We start from the raw sequence: 23,665 nt of genomic DNA, 5'->3' as shown, positions 1-23,665 counted from the left end.
GATGGATGAACACTTTGGCCAGATCATCCGGGGTGATGAGAAAACAGCTTCGGATACATTAAAATTTGTAGCAACCAACTTTTTAGAGCACAACAGAGCAGATAACTATAAAGAACTTGTGAGTAACTTATTGCTGTCAGAAATTAGGTTGCAACATGTCCTTAAAAATACACGTCCTACTGTTAGACAGCCGCGGCGACCACGGGCACCGCCGCGACTCACTGTACCTCTTCCTGGCATCCCAGCCATCGCTATGACGACTGGGACGTCACTTCCGGAAATTCGTGCCGACCATCACCAGGGCAACGGCCGGACGCCGAAAATAATCTCTAGGCGCTCCGACAGGATGAATAGCCAGGCGCATGTGCAGTAGATCTCACAGCCTGTGGGCTGATTAAGTAGCCTCTTATATGTATTAGCCTGCACCTGAATGGGGGCTGGTGGCAGGTTCCTATAGGCTGCTCTAAGTATTTAAGGCTTGGCCTCCCTGCCGGTTATAGCGTTTCTGACCCAGTCTTGCTGACCTGCTCCTGTTTGCTGTACCCTGTCCTGTGGATACTCTGTTGGATTTCCTGTGTATGACCCCTGCTTGGATTTTGGACTCTGCCTGTTTGCTCGTGACCCTGACCCTTTTGGCCTGTACCTTGGACCCTGCTACCTTGCCTGTGACCCCGACCTCTGGCGTGTTTATTGACTACCCTGCTTGCCTGTGACCCTTGACCTTGGCTATCATTTTGACTATCCGCTGCTTTCTAACCGTCTCCTGGCCTGTCGCTGTGGTCCTGCATTACCAACCCACACTACATCTTGAGCTAAGTCCTGGGGGCATCTGAGTAATGGTGAGTGCATCAAACTCTAAGGGAAAGGCGGCTGCTATAGGTGAAAACCTCCGTCATCTAGTTCTGTGGGTTGGTGATCAGGCCAGCAGCCTAAAATCTACACTCTCATCTGGACTTTTTCCCAGACAATTGTGCATAGGCAAACCGAGGAGGGTTTTCTAGTGCCTGGAAACCCCCATTCCAAGCCTGGGGCACTGTATAATTGAGGTGGCTGGACCCTGCCCCCGCTTCACACGGCTCTGCTTGAAAAGGGAGCGCTGCGTGCACCTAACAGTAGTGCATGCAGCATTGCCCATGTATATTATGGGGATTGGAAGAGTTGGAGTGCAGCCAAGCACTGTCTAAAATTATAGCCACGCCCCCATGCATGCTTGTCACGCCCACTGGAAATCCCCCTCTACTAATCCTGCTTTTGCTCCTGCTGTGGTGCAGTAAGTGATTAGTGAGAGATTCCATCAGTACATCTCATTGATGGAGAAGAGATCTGAAGGCAAATGGAATGTTGCAATGCTAACGGACTATTGCTGGACTGTCACTAGAGATGCTTCGGATGTCAAATGCAAATGGCAAGTGAAGAAGAAGTGCAAACTGTGAGTCAACTGGGACAATGTGATTCTTGAAAAATGTGAGCCAAATAGTTTTTGTCTTTTATAAAAACGACATTTCTATAATATATTTTTGTCACTTTTGTGAAGATACCGGGTTTATCTGGCCCAATTCTACCCACTTCACGCTGGCTGGCCACCCACGGATGCCTTACTATGCCAGAGAAGCCTACCCAGTACCTTCTAAGGCTATAGTCACTCAGGCAAATGCAATTAGAAAGTAAAACAACACATTTATTGTAATAAAAATAATCACTAGAATATTATGTACAAACAGTAAATAAATGCCAAGTAGGTTTACCATATTATCTGTCCCTTACCCTACTAGCTTAAGGAGTTACAGTAACCTGGCTGTCCTGACTTGAAGACCCATGGATCTGCAGATATAGTCCACTAGTAGAGAACAGCAACTCAAAACCAGCAACTCTGCAGCTTCCAGCCATCAATCCTTAGAATGAATCCCCCGCTTCCCCTGGAGTGGCTCCTTATATCTAAGGTCAAATTTCCACAGTGTTTTCCCCTCCCTGAGCAAACCCCTGGATCACTCGCTCTTAAACAGCACAGTGACTAAGTGGTTAGCACTTCTGCCTTACAGCACTGGGGTCATGAGTTCAATTCCCGACCATGGCCTTATCTGTGAGGAGTTTGTATGTTCTCCCCGTGTTTGCGCGGGTTTCCTCCGGGTGCTACGGTTTCCTCCCACACTCCAAAAACATACTGGTAGGTTAATTGGCTGCTATCAAAATTGACTCTAGTCTGTGTGTGTGTCTGTTAGGGAATTTAGACTGTAAGTCCCAATGGGGCAGGGACTGATGGGAGTGAGTTCTCTGTACAGCGCTGCGGAATTAGTGGCGCTATATAAATAAATGGTGATGATGATGATGATGATGATGAAACATTGGTGAGTGCTGGACTAGGGGGTTGGAAGGGGAGTTGAGATGAGCTGTGCTTCCACAGAAGCTTCCCTGCTGAGTTCCAGATAAAATGTCCGGACTAGTCCTGTTGAGAACAATAGATACTAATTGGCCTTCCCCCTCAGCTGTATCCTGCAATCTGATTCTTACCCATAACCCACCTGGCTTCACTTTATGCATGATGAATAACAGCTCTACTACAATATCAACAAGATAAAATAAACAATATACATATTTACAATGAGTAACATATAGTGAAAATAAATCAATAAGTACAATGTCCCCTTATCCTCATGTAATTAGACACTGCAGTTATACTCTGGTGAGCTGGGGAACAAAAAACAGGGCAATAAAAAGTACATGTTGTAAAGCTAAACATTTTGTGAGAAACGAGGGATAGGCTGGTTGAGGCGCTATCAAGCTTGTTTTATCACAACTTCATTCACTTCATTTTAATAAATATATTCTTATTAAAAGTATGTTTGGATAATCTTTATTTTCTCATTTTTAGGTTCATGTACCTTAATGTATAGAATATAAGATAGAGTAGATATTTTTAGTAGTTTTTCAAACACATTTTAATGGTTATTTTTGAACTCACCACATGCATATGAATAAAGAGAAAACCAATTCATCAAGGAAACACCAGTGGTATTACAGATATTAGACGTCACCTTGGATTTCTAATATAGGACACACAACTGCTCTGTGACTTCAGATATCCATATAATGTACAGTAGGGAGTGCATTATCCCATATATAACTCCATTTATCGACATTTAGTTGATATTAGTACAGAAATATTAATTTAGAATCAGTTATGTAAAATAAGAACAAATTGGATTCCTGCACATTTCCGAAGCTCACTGACCATGAGCCTCTGCTGACTTTGTGAATATAAAAAAATGAATAATATTTAAATTTTTCTTCTGGTATAATCTGTACAGCAAATATTAATTAATTAATATAATCAAAGTGGCTTTACAATGTTAGAACATCCTAACGAGTACTAATATGTTACAGGAACAAAGTTATGTGTCTATTATTATTAAGTTATTGTTATTTTTATTATTATTATTATTATTATTATTATTATGCTTTATTTATAGGGCACCATAAATGGTCCACATCACAATACATAGGGGGTGAACACAGTTACAATATTACACAATGCACAAACAGCTGTGCATAATACATAATTACACAATACATACTTATAAAATAAACAGCCACGAATTGACAGAATACATAATATTGCCGAACAAGCTAATGACTAGACAGTGAGCATAAGTGATAAGTATCACCCGCATTAAGTAAGCCAGGAATATGGGATGGAGAAACAGGGTTGGGAAACAAGCCTGGAGATGTAGAGGACTGGGCAGTAGAAAGGAAAACATGAGGAGAGTAGGCCCTGCTTGTGAGAACTTACATCCTAGAGGGTAGGGGTAGGCACAATGGGGTGGCAGTGGGTGGGGGAGTAGAGGTGGCAACAGAGGCCGAAATTTTATGGAGATGAGTGATGTTTAACCGGGTTGCGTTTCATGCAGGAACAGGCTGCAACGAGTTGCAAAGTTCCAGTGACGCAACCGACAAATTGCTATTCTGCGCTCCGTGAATAATGCCGGGGTGGCGATGGTTAATAATGGTGTGACTGGGGAAGAATGTGTGCTAACTTTTGTGACCAATTACTGAACGAGGCAAATAATTTGCAAAACAGCTTTGAAAATTTTGCGCATCTCTATTATCCTATATACAGACAAATATTGTTAACAATATCCAAAAATGCAAAGCATTCTTCTTATGTATAACCTCATGAAATAATAAGACATATTACAATAAAATAACGTAGCACTTTCGCAACGTACATATCTTGGCTTCAGTCATCAAATGCAGAAGATTTATGCAGGAACAAGTCTACTGTCTCAGAAGAGATACTGTCACTGGTTGTACTAGAGGAAATCATATTAAAGATGCTATACATGTCTCACATTGTCTTCATCTGGCAGCTGATGGAAAGACTAACTTGCCTTTGTTCTTGACTTGTTTGAACTTTTGAGCATGGATCGGGACTGTGACATTGTTCTCACAAATAGTTTGTTCTCTTGCTGAACGGCATATGAGAGTCTGCAGTATGACATTACGGTAACTATTCAACAGTGCTAAACTTACCAAAATAAAGAATGCAACCTAGCATTTATGCTAAATAGTCAATAGTAAGGTATTAGATGCAACTGACTTGAAATTAGCATTAAAGGAAAGAAAACATAGTGGAAAGAAGTAAACACATTTCGTATTTGAAACGGCATTTCCAATTCATGCCTAATGTCATGTGAATAATGCATTATACTGCACTATTAATCCACAGTGGGTTTTATTATCCTTCATGTAACTGACAACTAGTTAACTTTATGGAAAAACTTATGAGAAGTAATATAATATGTTTTCCATAAATTAGCTAAAATAAATTATAGTTCTCTTGTCTCTGTTAAAATGGACATTAGATCTATTACAGTCATGGCCAAAAGTTTTGAGAATGACACAAATATTTTTTTTCACAGAGTCTGCTGCCTTAGTTTTTATGATGGCAAGTTGCATATACTCCAGAATGTCATGAAGAGTGATCAGATGAATTGCAATTGATTTCAAAGTCCCTCTTTGCCATGACAATGAACTGTATCCCAAAAACAACATTTCCACTGCATTTCAACCCTGCCACAAAAGGACCAGCTGACATCAGGTCAGTGATTCTCTCGTTAACACAGGTCCTGTGTCATGCCAACTATAAAACATCCTGAGACCATTCATGTGTGAGGTTGCTTCTCAGCCAAGGGAGTGGGCTCACTTACAATTTTGCCTAAGAACACACAGTCGTGAATAAAGAATGGTACCAAAACATTTTTCAAGAGCAACTTCTCCCAACCATCCAAGAACAGTTTGGTGACGAACAATGCCTTTTCCAGCATGATGGAGCACCTTGTCATAAGGCAAAAGTGATAACTAAGTGGCTCAGGGACCAAAACATCAAAATTTTGGGAAACTCCCCAGATTTTAATCCCATTGAGAACTTGTGGTCAAATCCTCAAGAGGCCAGAGGACAAACAAAAACCCACAAATTCGGACAAACTCCAAGCATTGATTAGGCAAGAATGGGCGGTCCTCAGTCAGTATGTGGTCCAGAAGTTGATCGACAGCATGCCAGGGCGAATTGCAGAGGTCTTCAAAAAGAAGTATTTCAACACTGCAAATATTGACTCTTTGCATAAACTGTAATTGTCAATAAAAGCCTTTGACACTTATGAAATGCTTGTAATTTTACTTCATTATACCATAGCAACATCTGACAAAAAGGTCTAAAAACACTGAAGCAACAAACTTTGCGAAAACCAATACTTGTGTCATTCTCAAAACTTTTGGCCATGACTGTATATGCCCCAAACCATACAAAAATCATCCTAAAATTAACCAACACTTTTTCATTTGGAAACCCCTACATACTTAACTTCCACCTCCCAGTCCTCAATCATTTCCTGCCTGAAAATTCTATTTCTATTTCTGCACCACGCATAAATAGCTCACTACTCTGTTTACTATATGAAGGAGCTACAAAAAAACATTTGATACACAGCAGTTTTCTAATTTAGGACACAGTCTGTATGATTTCTCTTACTGAACATAGTGTAGCATTATACCTGAGAGATGTCCCATCTAGTAAAGTTATATAGCCTCTTAGAGGTAGGCAAGCATTTTTCACTTTTCATTATTTTAGCCACATAACGGCACTTTAGTACAGTTTATGAATATTTCATTTTATAAATGAGAATATGTAGAAAAATAAAGTTAAAATTAATCAAGCCCACTGGAACATGCAGTGTGTGAATTACACCTAAGTAAAAAAAAAACACACAGACATTGATTAAAAATTGGAATAAACTAGATTCAAAATAAAAAACCCATAGGAGAAGAACAATACCTGCTTCTAGCAAAGCTGCAGAAAGAAATGAATGAACTCAATTGACCTTATGGGGTCAATACATGAACAACCAATCACAGTGATTTTCCTACGCTACTAAAAACAAAAGGTGTACACTGCACAGGAACAAAGATTCATAATCTGAAGCCCTACTCCCTGCAATTCTAAGTGGGCTCAATTCAAATTTCTCATAATAGATAGGAAATGTTACCACGCTTCATATGCGAACAGCCAATCATAGGGGATTTTGCCTCATTGGCTGTTTGTATATTGACCCTTTAGTTTATTCTCATCACAGCTAGAAGAAAGTCTTATCACTCTCTTATTGCTTTTTAATTTGATCTTGGGCAAAATCAGGAAAGAAGAAAAGAAGAATGAAGAAAAAATTATTCCCTCTAGATTTAAAATTCTAATAAAGAAGTAAACAAAGGTTTATGCAAACTCTTGCAGCCATGGATATGTTGGCACTGGTATTTCTGCAAGCGACAGAATATGCAAGCACTCTGTGGCTGCCAGACCTTGCTGGGACTTGTAGTTATACAATTGGACTTACTTTATTTTTAATTCTATTACCCTGGCACCCACCACCCAAGGGGTGTCCGAAAGAGCCACAGTGCTTTTCAGCACAGGGCAGGTGGCCCCATGTTGACAGGGCTGGGTCTGGTTTTGCTTTTTGTGAGTGGCCCCCAAGCTGCAGGTCACCCTGTAATAGTGTGACCAACCCAGCCTGGCATAGTCTGGTGCTTGTTGCTGCTTTTTCAGAGGAAAATTTTGTCACTCTGCTTTAACAGTAATCAGCCCAGGCTGTAGCATTAATGCTATTTTTGGGGGAAAGGAAATGTTTTTTGCTTTTTTCATTTTTTTAAACACTAAGGGGCATATTCAATTGTCCCAAAGTTCCGCGGCGTTAAAACTATTATAGTTAATACGGTAAAATCTAGCTGGATTTCAGCTCGCGGCTCAGGGAGCTGCGAGCTGAAATCCAGCGAGTAAATTACCGTATTATCACGGTAATCGTGCGCGGACAGCGGGATTTTCGGCGATCCCGCCGACAATTGAATATGCCCCTAAATCTACATGCTAATGCTGTTGTCATTATCGGCATGTATCTTTACACCAGACTTTAGTCACCCTCAATAGATACACCTCCTAAGAGGCATAATTTCCTCCTACAAATAGACTGTTTCACACTTCTTAGAGCTCATCGGTGCAAAATAGAATTTTCTGATAAAAATGTAAAGCACATTAAACAAAGCAGTGGCTTATTTCCATATAGAGTATTTGGAAGTTGTCCATAATTGTTCTATTTATTAAGGTGAGGATAAAAAGAAAATGAAAAGGTTACAATTAATATATTTTCTCTAATATTGTTGCAATGCTGCCTAGTGGCCAATATCTGGTTACTTTTCAAAAGTTATTTACCACAGTGGTTCTTGTGTTTACTAATGTCACAGTAATTAAGTAGAGTGTTCCCCATACAAGCTTCTTATTGTTGGGAATATCAGTGAAGTTTGATAAGACAATAATGGCATTCTTGTCCTGACATCTGGAACAGAATAGGTGAATAGCAGAAGATTTTCAAACATATATGGCAGAAAAAGACGTTTTTATCCAAACCACGATTACTGCATAATGTTTTAGATTTTGCATATAGTGTAGCAAGGCTAATTGCAACTATAAACAACTTTGATGGCTGGATAGCAAACAAGCAAATAATATTTTCTAGAAGAGTCGTCATAGAAACACACGTCATGAACTTTTGCAGCTTGATTGTACTTTAATTTTCACAATTGTTAGTGCCTGTGAAATTCCATTTTGATCCACATTTGATCCTTTGAAAATACAATTTAGTTATGTAAGGCAATTATAAAACACCACACACACACATAACACATTTTGCAATTCTTCAATTTAGCAAAGGACTTGTATGATGTGATGCCAAGACCTTACTAAAATGCATGAGCCAATAATACAGTAATTATTGGTTATAAAATAATATTACAAACCCATAAAATACTGCAACTTACATGGGTACATTTATGAACATGAATTTGTATGTATTTCCTTTAGGGGTGGTAGCATAAAAAAAATTAAATCCACTCTTGTTTTTTGAATACTCTCTTGTACTCGTTTGCTTTTTCCATTGTAACTTCAATTGCTTATTAGGCTCTAATGAGTGCTTGAAAAAAACCTGTTTACAATCTGCCCTAGTGTTAATTTTGCAGTGTCTGTGACAATAGCTATGTCACTTTTTATTTATTTATTTTTCTTCCATATGCATATTATGCTTTTATGATTATACAATATATTCTTACTTTGTATAAGTAACAGGCAGCCATAAAAATTATATCTGTTTCAAAGAGTTTAAAAACTTGCCAACAACTGTGCATTGTTAAAAATGCTTTGAAATTATCCATATTTTTGCCTGTTCATTTATCCGATTTTTATTTGTCCATAAATGTTCGGTCTGTTCTGTTATCACAACTGCTACACTTACAGCATCACACTTTAACACCAAGGGCAGTGTTAGCTAACCTGTGACACCCCAGGTGTTGTGAAACTACGAGTCCCAGCATGCTTTGCCAATATATATATATACAGCTTATTGCTGGAAGGGTATGCTGGGACTTGTAGTTTTACAACACCTGGAGTGTCACTGGTTAGACAACACTGACTTAGGGCCAGATCCATCAAGGCACATATCTGCCGATTTTGACCATATCGTCCACACAATCACTCTGTGCATGCCCAGAACCAGGAGACACGTCCCTGAACGCAGCCCTGTCTGCTGCATGTTCGTAAGCAAAGGACACTTAATACAGCCTACGATTTTGGGGAGTGAACTGAGCGGGGAAAGGGGGTTTTACCGTAGCCAATGTACGGTAGAGGCATGCCAAAGTCAAGCGCACGCAGCCACGTTCCAAATCCAGCGATGAGCCTCTCAAAGGTACTTGATTTTCTGCCGCATCTCTTGCTCCAGCTAAGGGGCTAGTCTAAGTCCTGGGGGTAAATGTATCAAGCTGAGAGTTTTCTGGCGGGTTTGAAAAACCAATCAGATTCTAGCTATCATTTATTTAGTACATTCTACAAAATGATAACTAGAATCTGATTGGTTGCTATAGGCAACATCTCCACTTTTCAAACCCGCCGGAAAACTGTCAGCTTGATACATTTACCCCCTGATCAGTAGTGCTGACATTCTCATATGCATGTTATAAAATATGTTTGCAATCACGTGCAACTGCAAAAATCTATTTTATGTTCAGTAGACATTAACAGCATTCTAATTAATGTACTGTATATACTCGAGTATAAGTCGACCCGAATATAAGCCGAGGCACCTAATTTTACCACAAAAAACTGGGAAAACTTATTGACTCAAATATAAGCCTAGGGTGGGAAATGCAGCAGCTACTGGTAAATTTCAAATCAGCAACCATATTAGTAAGGTGTATATAGCGTTCACATGGGATAGCAGAAGCCACAATTTGGAAAATATTGGAGAGGATATGTTTGTCATTAATAATTACTAAATGAACTGCTCACCCCAGGTACTGCGCCCGTCTCCTACTAGGCTGTCTTTAGGACAGTACACACATCTTTCTCATTGAAGAGGAGCTCTGGATGTGTCCCCCTGTGTTTACTCTCCTCTGTGCCTGGTAGGGAGGAAGGGAATTTTCTTCAGCCCTTAACTTCCGCAGTGGAACACATGTGCGTTCCAAATGCCTAACTTCCTGTTAGTGGAATGCACATGCGTTCCACTGCGGAAGTTAAGAGCTGAGGGAACGGACTCACTCAAGTATAAGCCGAGGGGCACTTTTTCAGCATAAAATATGTGCTGAAAAGTCGGATTATACACGAGTATATATACGGTATTTCATGGGAAAAAATAAATAAAAAAAATGCCATTTTTTTAACTGTTTTATCATTTTTGCCTTTGTTATTAACAGGTGACATTAATTCAATAATTTTTTTTAATTTTCCCTGTGCGTTCTTTTGCAAATTTATAATCCACATAGATATTGGACGTATCCTGCAGTGTCTTGTGCAGTAGAGCAGAACGGACATATGCAAAAGGCGGGTTGCGCACATACGAGCCTTGATGAATCAAGCGCTATTTGTCTCCGATCTTCCACCTTTGTCCCCACCTGCCCTTCTGCTTGACCTATCCATTTCTCCATTACTATCTTTCTGCTTTGCTTCTTTCTCTTATCACTTTTATTTTTATCCTCCTTTATTTTAATATTTTCATTTATATTTACTTTTATTTCTCGTCTCCCTCTTTCCCCACATCTCCTTCTGCCTCGATTTCTCCTTTCTCTGCATACCCACATTTGACAGGTACCTCCATTAATTTAAAAATAACACCCCCTATGACAATAGCCACGCCCTCTAGAGTGAGATAAATGGGCCCTGGAATGAATATGGCAGAGGGCCCTATTTGAAAAGTCCATCCCTGATAGTAGTGTCTTCATCCCATCAGAAATAATGTGACCAGCTAGTACTGTAAAGAAACAAAGTTCTTGCACATTTATTATTAGCATAATCCCAATAACTAAAATATGCCATTCTTATAAAATACTTAGTTATGCCAGTTATGCCATATACTAGGATTTCCTGCTGTCTTTTCTTATGAAAGACGGAGGTGAGAAAAGTCACGTTTAAATCAGCCATTGTTAAATGTCACCAAATAAGTATTGTAGGGCAGGAAAGATCAAATTTACCAGCGCTCAGTTTTCTTGAGTATATGGGTTGTAAATTGCAGGGTATTATCTTCCCTAAGTTCAGTCATGTCAAGTAATTCTACGTGCATCTGTACAAATGATAAAAATGAAGATATTATATTACTTGTTGTAAGCACTGCTCAGGATCCTTCCCAGAGTACACTTACCAAGATGAAGCAACTTGATTTATCCTTCGTTAGGACATGTTGCCTTGCAGAAGCAGCCTGTCACTTGGGTAAACCATTCCAGAATAAATTCATTATTTGGTAAATAACTACACCAGTTTCCCTCTGCACTATCCTATCTTGGAAAATTGTGTTTTCTAGCTCTCTGCTATAGTCATTAGTCTCTTCTGATGCTGATCAAGTGAAGCACTTCTAACTTCTGAAAAACCTTGAAGACCTGTCACTTTTGGCTAATCTTAAATAAAACCTTATTAAAAATCCAATATTTGAAAAGTATTTTTAAATAGATTACTACTCTGCCCCCCCCTCCCAGTGGCAGGCTGGGCTGGGGGGCAGAGGGGCAACTGCCCCCCGGGCCGGTCCCACGGTAGGCTACTTTGGACTGGGTCACTGGGCCATCTGCATTTTTTTTTCTTTGAAATATGCAGCTGAGTCGAGCTTTGCCCCCTGGGTTCAAATTTGCCACCCCCCCTCCCTCGCCCTCTCCCCACACATCTCCCAGCCAAAAGCTAACCACTTACCATCTACACAGATTGGGGTTATAGCTCTGCCCCCAGCTAGTAGTATAAGTGATTGGCACTGCTACCTATTAAAGATGCACCTATTCTCTTACAAGAACAGACATATTTCCGGTAGGGGTCTAGAAATACCAGGAAAACAGAAATGTATGGATATTATGTGCCCCCACCAACATCATTTATTATATACGCAAAATATCAGCAATCAGTGAAAATCTCCAGTGGGGCCTTCAAAGCAAGAAAATTCAATAACCACTTAGTTATCTTTTTTTACATTGTGCAAATATAGAATTTAATGTACACGGTAAGAGGCAGTAACTAGGCAGGTCCTCTTTAGAAGCACAGTACCCCTACGTTCTTATCCTCAGGCATATATAGTTGGATGTAAAAAGAAATATTATCTACAGGTGTTTATGTGTCACTTGGATTAAATAGGCCGTGCTCCACACAAACAACCCTATAGGCACTGAGCAATGAAAAGCTTAAACAAAATAGCAGCTGCTGTCACATAGAATAGTGGATTTATCCCAATAGAAATGGTACAAAGAAGAGAACATTGTGACTGCGCTAAGTAGATTGTCAATTCACATTAATATCATAAAGAGTCGCATTCACTTTTATAATTATACATACAATATTTATTTATAAATGATAAATAAAAACTGAATAAATACACACAGATATAATAGGTAATCAAATAATAAACACTGGATAATATGCAATCAATCTATGATAATCAGTTGCTGCATTGAGGAGTTATACAGTTACTATCTGGTACACGTTTCTGTGCAGACGGCACTTTCATCATAAGGAAATCTGTCTGATATTAATTTGAATTGTCAATCTGCTTAGCGCAGTCACAATATATAGTTGGATGTAAGTATATGCATTTGCACATATGACGTACACCTTAGGTAGAAATAATGCACTGTTAGTTTATTTTTTTAAATTGGAAAATGATTTTTAGAATATAAAATGATTGCTCCGGGTCAATTTTATTATATACACCCCAATGATTGTACATAATTTTACTTTATCAATCAAGTCACAATTAGCTCCACTAATGATAAAAAATTCAAATAACTTATGCTAGGTTGTAACCTGTAGATTTTATGGTTCATTAAATATTTACAGAACAATGAAGTGAAAATAAGCCCTACTAATACACAGGATGTGTTTCCCTTTAAACTGCAACTGCCGATATGGGAAATAAGTGTCACTCATACTAATAAAAATGTTGTTGATTTAGATTGCTTGGCCAAAATCAATAAATTAATAAAAGCAGGCTAGTGAAAAAAAATGTATTAGTTCCTGCTACCTGTAAAAAAAAGAGTCATTCCACAATCAGGAAAGTAAGAGATACTTTGAACTTCATTATTATGGCAATACATATATAAACATCTGTCTTTCTTCAGAATTAATCTATTTCCAGTCTCTACCTATAGCAGCATATGTCTAGATTGGTATAGTAGTCCTGCAAATGCAATAGTGCTGCAGTTTCCATACTTGTGACCTTATAGATTAAACCACCTTCAAATGACCTTCAGTTATTGGTTTGAACATGCCTTTCTACAGCTTTTAATAAATACATTGCTTTATCTTTCTTTCTTCTGTTTATTTTCATCAAGGTAGTCTTATCATCAAGACAGAGTTGTTTATTATGTTGCCTAGGGCATACTAGACCTTGTATCTCCAAAACACTGAAAGCCATAACATAAAAGTAAGGTGACATTGACTGCTCAGCATGCAGTCTGTCTTCACCTCCCTTCTCCACCTCTGTAGCTGCTGCTCATAGTTTTCTGGGGATTTTTATGGGGTTTGACATAGGAAATTGTATACTAAGGAAGCATCTGGTGTAAGCCCAGGTAGGGGAAGGCATCACTTTGACAACTACATTCCTTCAACAGAGTGCCCACTAGGGACTCTTACTGTCTAAGATAAAAGAAGTAGTGTAAACTGTCACCATGATAAACCATGCATTTTTGGGGGAGAATCTCAGAATACTGTAAAATGTATTTTTAAACCACGTTTTAGATAAACATCTAAACCCAGAGCCATCCCCTTATGCAAATATAACCTGTAATATCACTGTGTTGAAAGCTCTGATGTTTGCAAGAGATGAGGTCTGTTCTTATCACTAACTGGGTGATAACTTAACTACACACGAAGATAAAGTCCTCGTCCATTGGCTCAGTTAAACCAAGTGCTGATTGATTCGCTCGGTGCGCACAGATTATTCATCCCCCAGCTGTCCTGTGTCCAACCCAACACCCTTAGTCAATATGCTGTCTGCTTTACCCTGCGGCCCTTATCCAGCGTAAGGTGTTAGAAGGAACCAGCCACAGTCACCAGCAATGAGATGCTGCACACAAAACTGGTGACGGAGCCTGGAGGTGTCAACGAGCAAGTATGACAGAGTAAGCCCACACCGTCACAACGCCTTTGAAACCTCTGTAACATAGATTCATGCAGGATTGGAAGCCAATCAGCATTCCCATGTGGCTCTGGATTCTGGACTTTTCCTCATTGGTTATTTTGCCGCTCTTCATTATTGGCCATACTGACCTACATTATTACATGCAGCTGCCCTCATTGGCAAAGAAGCTGGGATTGTGAAATAGGGCCATCCTGGCTGTGAGTACGGTCCTCTAGTGGGAACTGTGTAGGGTTAGTGATCTAGTGAAGGCAGCCTGTTTTGCTTCACCAAGTTCTAATAAAGAAAAGGTGAAGTAAAACAGGACACTCACTTACAGGGCCCTAGTTTAGTAGTTTTGCCCCCTTTTTAAATATCTTATACTACAGTCATGGCCAAAAGTTTTGAGAATGACACAAATATTATTTTTCACAAAGTCTGCTGCCTCATTTTTTATGATGGCAATTTGCATATACTCCAGAATGTCATGAAGAGTGCTCAGATGAACTGCAATTAATTTAAAAGTCCCTTTTTGCCATGACAATGTGCTTTATCCCAAAAACAACATTTCCACTATATTTCAGCCTTGCCACAAAATAACCAGCTGACATCAGGTCAGTGATTCTCTCGTTAACACAGGTGAGAGTGTTGACGAGGACAAGGCTGGAGATCACTCTGTCATGCTGATTGAGTTAAAATAACAGACTGGAAGCTTTAAAAGGAGGGTGATGTTTGAAGTCATTGTTCTTCCTCTGTTAACCATGGTTACCTGCAAGGAAACACATGCAGTCATCATTGCTTTGCACAAAAAGGGCTTCAAGGGCAAAGGATATTGCTGCTAGTAAGATTGCACCTAAATCAACCATTTATCGGATCATCAAGAACTTCAAGGAGAGAAGTTCAAAAGGCTTCAGGGCGCCCAAGAACGTCCAGCAACCACCAGGACCATCTACTAAAGTTGATTCAGCTGCGGGATCGGGGCACCACCAGTGCAGAGCTTGCTCAAAAATGGCAGCAGGCAGGTGGGAGTGCATCTGCATGCACAGTGAGGCGAAGACTTTTGGAGGATGGCCTGGTGTCAAGAAGGCCAGAAAAGAAGCCACTTCTGTTCAGGAAAAACATCAGGGACAGACTGATATTCTGCAAAAGGTACAGGGATTGGACTGCTGAGGACTCGGGTAAAGTCATTTTCTCTGATGAATCCCCTTTCAGATTGTTTGGGGCATCTGGAAAAACGCTTTTCTGGAGAAGAAAAGGTGAGCGCTACCATCAGTCCTGTGTCATGCCAACAGTAAAGCATCCTGAGACCATTCATGTGTGAGGTTGCTTCTCTGCCAAGGGAGTGGGCTCACTCACAATTTTGCCTAAGAAGACAGCCATTAATAAAGAATGGTACCAAAACATCCCCCAAGAGCAACTTCCTCCAATCATCCATGAACAGTTTGGTGATGAACAATGCCTCTTCCAGCATGATGGAGAACTTGTGGTCAATCCTCAAGAGGCGGGTGGACAAACAAAAACCCACAAATTCTGACAAACTCCAAGCATTGATTAGGCAAGAATGGGCGGCCATCAGTCAGTATGTGGCCCAGAAGTTAATTGACAGCATGCCAGGGCGAATTGCAGAGGTCTTCAAAAAGAAGGGTCAACACTGCAAATATTGACTCTTTGCATAAACTTAACGTAATTGTCAATAAAAGTCTTTGATGGTTGTAATTTTACTTCATTATACCATAGCAACATCTGACAAAAAGGTCTAAAAACACTGAAGCAGCAAACTTTGCGAAAACCAATACTTGTGTCATTCTCAAAACCTTTGGCCATGACTGTACAAATCAATATCTCATTTTTGCAAAGCCGTTCCATAGTCCATTAGCGTCACTGTGCCCATCTCACCTAGGTAGGACTATAAAGATTTAAGGAACCTTACAATAAACAGCATTTTCCATGCATCCATTCACTGCAATGTAAAATGGTGCACAGTCCACATGTACAGTATTATTACTTCTCAATGGTAACCGTTTACTTAATCTTGGTCTTAATCTTTCTTTCTTATCAGGTACATAAGATCCTGCATTAGTGGTTTGGGAATCAAAATGGTTTGCTAATTTCAAATTAATTTATGATGCAAAATGTCTAACAATCATTTCATGATCTGTGTGGGCAAAACATCTAAATTGTAAAAACAACTTGCACCATATTTAGCAGCTTTCATGTGTGAATAAGACTGCTGGCTTCCTAACACATTCATAACTGCATTAAAATTTGGTAGAGAATACATGTACCTTGTATACCTTCCAACATGCCTTTGGAGTTATGGGGCCTGATTCATTGAGGAAAGGAAAGAAAAAAAAACGAGTAACTCTGCACCTTGGCAAAACCATGTTTCATAGGAGGGGGAGCTAAATTTAAAATGTGGGGACAGATTTATAGTTGGGGTTGTTCTAGATTAACTTTAAATTTCAGGGTAAAAATAAAGCTATCAAATATTTGTGTGTTACATGAAAAAGCAGCCAGTATTTAACTTGTGTGCCAGATAATAAACTAATATACACCCCTTGCATTGTAGCATGGTTTAGTCCATGAGAAAGCCTACTAATATTTTTGCCTTACTTCCCCTAATGAAACAGGTCTATGATGTACAATGAAAATTTAACCGCATGAAGTGGTGCACAGGTACTGTGAAAAAAAGGTGCTGTAATCACTGTGAAATCATATTGTATAATATTTAAACTGTCCATTCGGAAGAAACAGTATCTGCGCACAAGGCTAAATGCAAATTGCATTTTTTCAATGTTTTGTCACACTAGGCCTTTGTCAAGACTCCCACCACAAGACATCTCCAAACAGTGCTTGTATACATTAGCGGCTACATAATTAGTGTTCAATTAATGTGCATAATTAGTGTCTGATTAGTATTCAACTAAAACAATCTGTGACCTGGCGTGTATGTGAACATGTAGGCAGGGAGGCCACATAAAGGGGCTCATTTACAGTTTGACGCACGTCTGATTTTTTATGTGTAAAATGCTTATTTATGTACTTCGTTCATGCACAAAAAAAACCATACGTCCATAGGCAAGCAAGCATAGGCTGACTACATTAACTGCGTCTTCACGCAAGCACAGCTCAGTGAGACATGGACGCAGGTACAGATACTCAGGTCACAACATTTATTTCTTGAGGGTGCTGGAGGGCTATAGCCCTAACTAGCTGCATCTGATTCGGTGTTTGCGGGCTGACCTTCAGCTGATAGTGCTTCACTTAAGTAAATTAGTAGCCATCTATAGGCATTACATATATATATATATATATATATATATATATATACACACACACATACACAGCTATATATATATATATATATATATATATATATATATATCTCTATCTATCTATCTATCTATCTATCTATCTATCTATCTATATATATATATATATATATATATATATATTTATTTATATATAGATATATTTCATACTTGCCAACTCTCCCAGAATGTCCGGGAGACTCCCGCATTTTGCGAGAGTCTCCCGGACTCCCGGGTGAGTGTGGCAATCTCCTGAATTCTGCCCACTTCACTAGGAAGTGCCCCACTTCCTAGTGAAGTGGGCAGAATTAGCTCCCAAACGCCGCGATTCCCGGGGAATCGCTGCGTTTGTCAAATGACGCGGTTTGCGTCATGATGTCACGGGGGCGGGTCCAAATGACGCGCATTTTGGAGCCCCGCCCCCGTCACGCCCACCTCCCATGACAGGCTCCCGGAAACCAACTATTCAAAGTTGGTAAGTATGATATATATATATATATATATATATATATATATACATATATGTATGGGCAGCATGGTGGCTAAGTGGTTAGCACTTCTGTCTTACAGCACTGGGGTCATGAGTACAATTCCCGACCATGGCCTTATCTGTGTGGAGTTTGTATGTTCTCCCCATGTTTGTGTGGGTTTCCTCTGGGTGCTCCGATTTCTTCCCACACTCCAAAAAACATACTGGTAGGTTAATTGACTGCTAACTAAACTGACCCTAGTCTGTGTGTGTGTGTCTGTCTCTGTCTGTCTGTGTGTGTGTGTGTTCGCTTGTCTATCTCTGTCTGTCTGTCTGTGTGTGTGTGTTCGTCTGTCTATCTCTGTCTGTCTGTGTGTGTGTGTGTTAGGGAATTTAGACTGTAAGCCCCAATGGGGCAGGGACTGATGTGAGTGAGTTCTCTGTACAGCGCAGAAGTGAATACACAAGTATTAGTCAGGTACAACAAGGATATATAAAAAAAAGTATCATGAAGAAATATCTGTTTCACAATTAACGACATGATACTGAACGATGAAATGGAAAGTGAGCCTATTAATAGTGACAAGATAACAGTCAGTCTATAACTATGTGAATGACAGAGCTGGAACTAGATTACTTGATCCCAGTTGTAAAATTAATGTGTAGAGATAAACCAATAAGATAACTTGTACCTGATCACATGATAGCAAATCAATAAATGTCAGTTTGCCCACACTATAGTAAATTGCTTTAAAAATATAAGACTGCATATGCAAAATATTAAAATTAAAAAATACTAGAATCATCATCAACATTGTGTCTATGAGCCAAACAGCACCTTAATATTGTTTTGGAAAATTACGCTAGAAAAAAAGACAGAGGGGCTTATTTATGAAAGTGAGAAAATCCATTTCTCAGACAAACAGGTTGTTTTCAATGGAGATAGGGCTTCTACCAATCTATCATGCAGCTATCGCCAGCATAGAGTTTAGACGGCTTCTCCGCGCAAAGTCTATAAAACATGTACTGAAGGAATCCTCATACTGCTATCGCCGTTCTATGGCAAGAGCAGTGCATTTTATAAGTATAGCAGTATCTTCTCATTTGATTGCCAGAATAAGCATTCTGTTTACTATTCTTTAAATATTGTATTTGTTTTTGTTTTGCTGAATGTAGAACTGGAATCCCAAGCCTGGATCATGCGCAGATAGACCCACAGCGCCTGGTGAGGCAGTAAGTTCAGGTTAACTGATACCAGGCAGTATCGCTAAAGCTGTATTTTAATGGTAAAATGCAGCAATCTTAGATTTTCTGTCACTGCAAAAAGCAGCTACATAAAATCGAATCTTATCACCGCATATTGCTACATATACCCGAGAATCTGAAAAATAGGTGTCAGTTACAGCATCTCTTTTCTCCAATTACCACAGGTAAAATGCTGCATAACAAATAGCTAGCAAACATTTGCTCTCATCACTAGAAAAGTGAGAAATAGGATAGAATTAGTTGCTATGGGTTACACAGATTTATTATTTTAGATGCATTAGTGACCTTAGAATACTGTGGCACCATACATAAGTCACTCCATTCTACACATGTCACATACATAAGTCCCTTCATTCTGCACATGTCGCATACAAAAGTCACTCCATTCTACACATGTCACATACATAAGTCACTTCATTCTACACGTGTCACATACATAAGTCACTCCATTCTACACATGTCACATACATAAATAACTCCATTCTACACATGTCACATACATAAGTCAATCCATTCTACACATGTCACATACATAAGTCACTCCATTCTACACATGTCACATACATAAATCACTCCATTCTACACATGTCACATACATAAATCACTCCATTCTACACATGTCACATACATAAATCACTCCATTCTACACATGTCACATACATAAATCACTCCATTCTACACATTTCACATACATAAGTCACTTCATTCTACACATGTCACATACATAAGTCACTCCATTCTACACATGTCACATACATAAATCACTCCATTCTACACATGTCACATACATAAATCACTCCATTCTACACATGTCACATACATAAATCACTCCATTCTACACATGTCACATACATAAGTCACTCCATTCTACACATGTCACATACATAAGTCACTCCATTCTACACATGTCACATACATAAGTCACTCCATTCTACACGTGTCACATACATAAGTCACTCCATTCTACACGTGTCACATACATAAGTCACTCCATTCTACACGTGTCACATACATAAGTCACTCCATTCTACACATGTCACATACATAAGTCACTCCATTCTACACATGTCACATACATAAGTCACTCCATTCTACACATGTCACATACATAAATCACTCCATTCTACACATGTCACATACATAAGTCACTCCATTCTACACATGTCACATACATAAATCACTCCATTCTACACATGTCACATACATAAGTCACTCCATTCTACACATGTCACATACATAAATAACTCCATTCTACACATGTCACATACATAAGTCACTCCATTCTACACATGTCACATACATAAGTCACTCCATTCTACACATGTCACATACATAAGTCACTCCATTCTACACATGTCACATACATAAATCACTCCATTCTACACATGTCACATACATAAATCACTCCATTCTACACATGTCACATACATAAATCACTCCATTCTACACATTTCACATACATAAGTCCCTTCATTCTGCACATGTCACATACATAAGTCACTCCATTCTACACATGTCACATACATAAGTCACTTCATTCTGCACATGTCACATACATAAGTCACTCCATTCTACACATGTCACATACATAAATCACTCCATTCTACACATGTCACATACATAAGTCAATCCATTCTACACATGTCACATACATAAGTCACTCCATTCTACACATGTCACATACATAAATCACTCCATTCTACACATGTCACATACATAAATCACTCCATTCTACACATGTCACATACATAAATCACTCCATTCTACACATGTCACATACATAAATCACTCCATTCTACACATTTCACATACATAAGTCACTTCATTCTACACATGTCACATACATAAGTCACTCCATTCTACACATGTCACATACATAAATCACTCCATTCTACACATGTCACATACATAAATCACTCCATTCTACACATGTCACATACATAAAGAAGAATAATGAAGCTACACAAATTTAGAATAATGAATCCTACACATTTATTCTAAATTTGCTATTGCATTTTAATTGTATATTTTATGTCATTGATACCGTTTATTATTAAACAGAATTAAAATACTAAGGTCTCAATTATTAGAAATGCAGAAATAGAACATGTGACAGGATGGACCGCCTATGCCACCCTGTCTGTTGTTGCTGGGAACCAGCTGGGCTTACTTTGCCACCGTTCCCTTTCGTTATCCCAAATGCGCCCTCTTGCCGCAGTAGGAGGGCCTTACAATGCTGCCACCACTGAGCTCCTTCTGTGGCACTCAGAACCACGTTCCTTCTGGGTAACTGACACTGCTAGTATATCTCGTTGCTGGTGTACCCAGGCTGGTACTCCTGGCCTCTCAGATTAGATCAGGGTTGCTGTGGATGGATCCCCCTTGGCCTATCACACTAACCAGGGCCACATAGGTAGCAGGCAGAACGGTGGCACTGGAAAAGCTTGGGTCCAAACCTCAGACAGCCGGAGAACGGATTAGATTTAGGGTCTTATCGCCAGGTAACTGGATTACAGCAATATTGAAGATATTTTCAAGCTGGTCTTGAAGCAAGATATTTATTTGCTCTCACTGGTTAGAGGTCCCAATGATCAGGTCAGATGGAACATCAGAATGATACATTTCAGTGTACAAGTCAGTGCATTTTATACAGATTTGGACAAAGGTTATTTTTTAGAATCAGGATGTACTCTATTTACACAAACATGGATTTACATGCATTGGAAAGCTAGCCATATTTACACTTATATGTGAAATTTCTAGAAATGCTGTGATGTCCTACACCTGGTTTTCAGATGCAGAGAATCCAGGAGCCAGTCTTAGTTAAAAGTTCCTGCCTTCAATGTTGGACCTTCACACATCAAAAGATCTAATTAACATGGGGCCTTTCATCAGACCGTTCGGAATACATATTCACACAGAACAACAAAAAACAAATACAAGCTAGTTTCCCACATCACAATACACAAGAGGCTTTGTAAACAAAGGCTCATTGTATCAGATATATACATCAGAAATAGGCATATCCTATAGCAAGGTTAAACAAGAGACAAATTTCTTCCCCTGGTCTCAGAAATAACGATTTCCTATCTCACAATATACACAATATCAAAAATAAGTGCACATGCAATTATATAAATAAGTGCCCTGCGCTATTTGCGTTAAATACATTTTTACCAAAAGTTATTTAATAGTAATCCAGTCACAGAACACTTTAAGGAGAAAAATGAAGACATGGAAAAGAGACAGAGATGAAAAAATCTCTGTATTCATAAATGGTCCCTATGTATGGTGTTCCCTACTGAACACCATACATCGTTACCATTTATAAGATCCATTCATGATATCATCTATAAGAACATTTTGGCTACCTTTATTTAAAGTAAACTATATCACTCAGCATGTCAATGATTAAATATATTTGAATAGAGGCATTAACTTTATTTCATTACGAGTATAATTGACTGGTATTTGAGGGGTTTATAAGAATAGTACCAGATAAACTCATAATAACCAGTATGGTATTTATTAATTTTAATAAAGTTTAATATTGGCACAGTCTAGCATTCAGCTGCTAGTTTTAACAGTACATAACTTATTGGTTTAAGAATTATTTCACTTTGTGTTTTTTTTATTATTTCGCTAATTAACTTACCTAATAAAGATTTGAAAATACAAATAATTTTATATGCCCTTTGCCCTCAGAGTGCCCTGGTACACATATTCTTTATCTCTCTCCCTTTTTGTAATTATAACATTAGATTGTTGGCAGCACAGTAGTGTAGTGGTTAGCACTTCTGTCTCACAGCACTGGGGTCATGAGTTTGATTCTCGACCATGGCTGTGTGGAGTTTGTATGTTCTTCCTATGTTTGCGTGGGTTTCCACCGGGTGCTCCAGTTTCCTCCCACACTCCAAAAACATACTAGTAGGTTAATTGGCTGCTAACAAATTGACCCTAGTCTGTGTATGTTAGGGAATTTAAACTGTAAGCTCCAATGGGGCAGGGACTGATATGAGTGAGTTCTCTGTACAGTGCTGCGGAACTAGTGGCGCTATATAAATAGCTGCTGATGATGATGATAACATTACCTCTGGTGATCTATGCAATCTCATTGGTGGCAGCAGCTGTCATCACAACATCTGTGAACATGGGAAACAAGTGTCCTGGCTGCAATCAGCAGTGGGAATTCCAAAACAAAATATCATGGGCACTGCTACTCCAAGCTGGCAGGAAAGAGCACAGCAGCAAAAATGTGACTGCCTTTTCCAGAACCAGAAGAGGAATGAGGTTCAGGTAATCTAAATGGTGAAGGACAGTCATGGTTGCCAGCAGCTGACTGTCTTAAGATTTCCGCAATGACTAATTCTTCTTTCATGTCTCCATCTTCCAGTGTCTCCCCTTATTCCAACCATAACACACCACCGGTAGCTGCAGAGATATACCAATTG

This window comes from Mixophyes fleayi, chromosome 2 (assembly GCF_038048845.1).
Source record: "Mixophyes fleayi isolate aMixFle1 chromosome 2, aMixFle1.hap1, whole genome shotgun sequence".
NCBI classification, from domain to species: Eukaryota; Metazoa; Chordata; class Amphibia; order Anura; family Limnodynastidae; genus Mixophyes; species Mixophyes fleayi.
Note: the sequence above shows the minus strand (reverse complement) of the source record.